This window comes from Cannabis sativa, chromosome 6 (genome assembly GCF_029168945.1).
Source record: "Cannabis sativa cultivar Pink pepper isolate KNU-18-1 chromosome 6, ASM2916894v1, whole genome shotgun sequence".
NCBI lineage: Eukaryota > Viridiplantae > Streptophyta > Magnoliopsida > Rosales > Cannabaceae > Cannabis > Cannabis sativa.
In genome coordinates, this window is record NC_083606.1 from 59,330,007 (window position 1) to 59,335,793 (window position 5,787).

The window sequence follows — 5,787 nt, forward strand, 5'->3', positions numbered from 1 at the left end:
GAGTAATTGGTGATGAAAAATGTGTTAGAAATATTTTGAGAAAAATACTAATTTGGCCCATACGTTTTGTTAAAAGGAAGTATATTCTGCAAAATGGATTAAATTATTATCGTGAGTTTAATTTTGGAATTTTCGATATGACTAAATATGAAGTTGTCATTCACCGGAAGTTCAAAGTTACCATTCAAATTAAAATTTTGATTTTAGGGTTTCAATTTGTTAAAAAATTGCTTAATCGAAATTGAGTTTAGTGTATCAATTTGATTCATTTTGCAAAATACAATATCTAAATTATTATTTAACAACCACATAGGCCAATTGCGTATTTGTGATAAGCTTAGGGGCCATATTGATATATTTTGTACCATGTAGTGTAGGGGAAGGGATGTCTTCCTTAAAGCTTTGCCCAGATTGGCTTCAAGTGTTCGAAAGCCCATGGTGCTACTGTAAGACTTTTTATTTGGGCTTACATTCAATTTTATTAATTTTACTAAAACTTGGGTTGATTGGATAGTTCTTTGCTGTGTTAGCCCATATTATTGGTGATCAATTGTTAATGGACTTAACATCTGTGTGTAAAGTCTAGGTGAAGCAGAAGTGTGAGCTTTTCTAGTTAACTGAAGCCTTTGATGAGCAAGCCCAGTCCAACTAGGGTTATGTAGCTAAGTCCCCTCCCTAACTCTATAAATACATATTGTCTCATCACAATTGTATACCTTTTGATAATCAGATAAATAAATTGCTTCTGATTTAGAGATCTAGGGAGGAAGACTTATTTGATAGTATTGCACTATCAAATTGTGGTAATTGCTATGGATCAATCATGTACACATAATCTTAATTATTATATATTATTATCATGTTCTATATAATATACAAATTAATTTTGGGTTTATTGTTAATTTATTTGACAACTTCCTTTTATTTCCAACCTTAAAAGTGACACTTTCAATGAAAGTTATGGAATATAATGAGTTCATAAATAGATGGGTCGTGTTTTAAACTCCATCGATAACATAGATAAAATATGAGGTGAATCATAGTTAGCTTTTTTAACTAACTATATAGTTAAGTTGGTTTACTTGAATAAGTTAGTTTGACTCATATAGTTAGGTTGTTAGAACCATAGTTAGCTTTTCTAACTAACCATGGTCTCTTCCTTTACATGTTATAAATTCATGGCACTGTAAATCTTTTCTTCAGAATAAGCATAATAAAAAGAATCATCTTCTTCTTACTTCTTCCTTTGTTTTTCTCTATTTCTCATATGGTATCAAAAGTTATCTTGCCCACAGCTTCCATGGCAAGACCTTCCACACGATCCCAAGATGGCGCTCCTCCGTCCACACGATCTCACGACAGCGTTCCTCCGTCCACAACTGAACATCCTGTCACTGCTATCAGCCCTGAGACGGTTCTTGATCAAAACATGTCTTCTTCAGCTGATCCTCGTCAAGAGTCCAACACTAGGCGCCCACCTCAGAACACATCCAATGTTCCAGATCTGGTATCCCCCATTGATGCTGCCAAGATCATACCAGCAGCCCCAAAATTAACATCTGCAGCTGCAAATAAACAACCAGTAGCTGCCAAACCTACACCAGCAGTTGCACATAACAAAACAATCGCTGCAAACAAAACAGCAACTGTTGTCAAAACTATACCAGCAGCCGCATCTAATACACCTGCTGCTTCCCAACTCAACCCAAAAGCAACCAAATCTGGCCGAGTTATGGCCAAACTGCAACATCTTACTGACTATGTGTGTCATACTTCATCCACATCTCATCCCATTGAACCTTTTCTATCATATATCAAATTACAACCTCAGTTTAGAGCTGCCATTCTAGCAACGTATTTTGAAGTTGAACCACAGAATTATGCTGAAGCATCCCAATTTAAACATTGGTTACTAGCAATGGACAATGAGACCAAAGCTCTTGAGCAAAATAACACATGGGTCATAACAAAACTTCCCCCAGGCCACAAAGCAATTGGCTACAAGTGGGTTTATAAAGTTAAGTACAATGAAAAAAGAGAAGTAGTTCACTTTAAAGCTCGCCTAGTAGCCAAAGGCTACAACCAAAGGCAAGGCATCGACTACTCCCAAACTTATGCACCCGTAGCAAAATTCAATACTTTAAAAGTGTTCCTTGCTTTGGCTGCCATGAATAACTGGAATGTCCATCAATTGGACATCAATAATGCTTTCCTACATGAAGACCTCCATGAGGAGGTCTACATTAAAATCCCACCTGGCTATAAGGCACCTCCAAACACCGTTTACAAACTCAACAAAAGTATTTATGGTCAACAGGCTTCACGACAATGGTTGACAAACTTAGTCGAACTCTTCCTTCATATGGTTTCCAACAATCCCTATCAGATTACTCCTTGTTCATAAAAAATACCAACAACATCTTCATTGTTGTATTGGTATATGTTGATGACATCATCGTTGCTAGCAACAATGACATTGCTATTACTCATTTCAAACAATATTTAGACACTCACTTCAAACTCAAAGACATCGGGGTACTTCGGTTCTTTCTTGGCCTTGAGATTGGCCGCAACAAACAAGGGATATCCATCTCCCAAAGACCCTTCACACTTCAGCTCTTAGCTGACACAGGATATCTAGGATCCAAACCCGTGTCTACTCTTATGGAAACAAACCTAAAGTTGAGTAAAGACAAAGGGGACCATCTCGTTGATCCTACCCCATTTTCTAGCCTAATTGGCAAACTTATTTAACTCACCATAACAAGACCTGACATAACATATGCTGTTAATCACCTAAGTCAGTTTTTAACTTCTCCCAAAGTCCAACATCTCCACGCTGCTCATAGAATTTTCCAATACCTCAAAAGCACACCTAGACAAGGCTTGTTTTTCCATCAAATACATCTCTAAAATTGACAGGATTCGCTGAAACTAGTCTTTCTCCATCAAATGTCCAAATATCTTTCTTTTTAGATGCTTATTGGGGTGGATGCCAAGATACACGCCGCTCCATCTCGGGCTATTTATTGTTCCCAAAAGTGAGTGTTTTAATATTTATACTCGCAAGTGCACGAATCGTTTCGGAATATAATGTTTATGTAAGTGCAATGTCGAACCCATGGGAGTTGACTAACATCAAAAGAAACTATTTCAAACAAAACAAGAATATTCTAATCTAGCTCCAAATATTTGATGGGATTTTGGTTTTGCAAAATAAAATAAAAGACAAGTAACTAAAATACTTAAGATTAAAGATGAGTAAGTATGAAAATGATTTTCAAATAAGATGTGTAAAATAAGATTATTAAGATATTAGAATCCACAAAATGCGAGTTCAATAATATTTATAAGTATATTGATTTCCAAATTCAAATATAGTTGAAATAAATCACACTATATTTTCTAAAATACATTTTCTATTTAAGCACAAGTTATTTTTAAAAAAAAAAGGATTTTTATTCACTTATAAAATGTATAATTTCTAAGCATTAAATGTGTTACAATTTAATGGAACTACACAAAATCAAAGAAACTATATTTAGGCAAAATATGATACTTATGTTCTAAGAATTAGATGTAAACAATTTAATGGAAGACATTTAATCAAAGAATATCATAATTTTGCATAATGAAGAACCAAGTGGAAATATGCTTTAACAATCAAAAATACATGATATTGAAGATAAAAAAAGACATATTTTTGATAGAAAAATCCATGAACTTTATAGCACAAATGAGAAATCAACATACAAAAATAAACACTATCTAGTTACATTTTGCTTCATCATTATCTTAATAATCTTGAAAAAAGATTAGACGCTCATAACTAGATTGAAATAAAAATTAAAAAATGACATGCTTCACATGCTCTTCAAAATATAAAAATGGTAGAAAGAAAATGGTAAAAATGAAGAGGGTTATGGAATGAAGAGTGAAGGGTGTTTGAGATGAAGAGATGTAGAAATGTTTTTGTGGGGGGGGGGGGGGGGGGTGAAGAGATGTTTGAAAATGGTCTTCAAACACTATATTTATAGGGAAAATTGGGGGATTAAATTAATCAAAATATAATAAATAAATTGATTAATTTAATTAGTGTTGGGAAGAGAATGGATAAATAGAGTATGTGTAAGAGTGTTGGAAAAAATAAATGTTTGTTTGGATGGAAAAATAGTGAAAAAGATAGGGTAAAAAAAAATGGGAATGTTTATTTAGGTAAAATAAATTGGGAAGATAAAATGGATATTTAGGTGTAAAGTGTAGGAGAAAATGTTGAATTTTTGGCATTTTTTAAGTGATTTTCGGATGAGAAATAAAGCATTTTTCTTCTTCTTCTTTTTTTGTTTTCTACAGGTGCCACTTGGCGCGGCTTGAAATGGAGGAGGAGCTGACAGAGAGCTCGTGTGGCGCGAGCTGGTTGGTGGGGCGCTGATGTGGGGGACCCGCATGAAATGCTGGAGCAGCAAGTGTGGTAGGCGCCACTTTCTTCTGGTCGGGAATGAGGAGCACGCGCGAATGGGAGCCGTTTGATCAGTCAACGAACGGTCCAGATGGGGTCAAAGAGCTGACCGAGATGTTGGAAATTATTTTACCAGGATCTTAGATCTACTCACAAGTATGTTTATTAACATCCTAAATATGAACTTTCTAAAACGATGAAATAAACACGTATAAAGTTTAAGAAACCTTACATTGGGTGCAGCGGAATTAAATGACTCCTTCCGTTCAGATCTCTAACCCTTGTATCCTTTCTGTAGCAGAGTATTATCAAGATCTGAACCTGGATCTCTTTCTCTGAATCCTTGATGCTGAAACTCCTTTGCTGATGATCTTTCTTCATGATCTTCCTCACTATGATTGAGTTATTGCTTGCTGTGTGTGGGCACTACTTTAATCACTAAGGTAATTTTGAAATATGAAGGAAGAAGAGAGAGAGAGAGTGGCGGCCAAGGTAGAGAGAGAAAGGCTCAGTTTTTCTGATTCAGAAGTGTAATTTTCCTGAAGCCTTCACTACCTATTTATAGCATTCCACTAGGGTTAGGTTTGAATTATTTGGCATTAAAATAATGAAAATATCAGTTTAAAATGCCTACAAAAGTGGCCGGCCATGGCTTATTGGGTTTGGGCCTTGCTTTTTGCAATTTTAACACTTTTGTATTTGATTTTCTCAAAAATACCAATTTTCTAATTCAACCATTTAAATGCCAATTCTAACTATTTAATAACTATAAATAATTATTAAATAATATTGTCATTTATCATATTTATTAGTTGACCCATACAAAGTATTATAATTAACAAATATGCCTCTAAAAACTCTTTCTTTACAATTTCGCCCTTACTTAGTGAAAAATTCACAAATAGACATAGTCTAATTAGAGAATTATAATTGATTAATCAAAACCAATTACATGAGTGTTACAAGAAATATTATCTCAACTAGTGGGGGGACCATGGGTCTATATAACCGAGCTTCCAATAAGCAGATCAAGAATTTATAACCTAAATTCACTGACTTATTAATTCTTCGTTGAATCCACGCATAGAACTTAGAATTGCACTCTCAGTATATAGAATGCTCTATATGTTCCACCATATAGACGCATCATTAGTTATCCATTGTTATAATCCTAATGTGATCAATGATCCTTTATATGAATGATCTACACTGTAAAGGGATTAGATTACCGTTACACACTACTATGTATTTTATCCTTAAAACACTTGACCCCGTATAAATGATATTTCAGCTTTTGTGAAATGAGTACTCCACCATTTATGTACGTT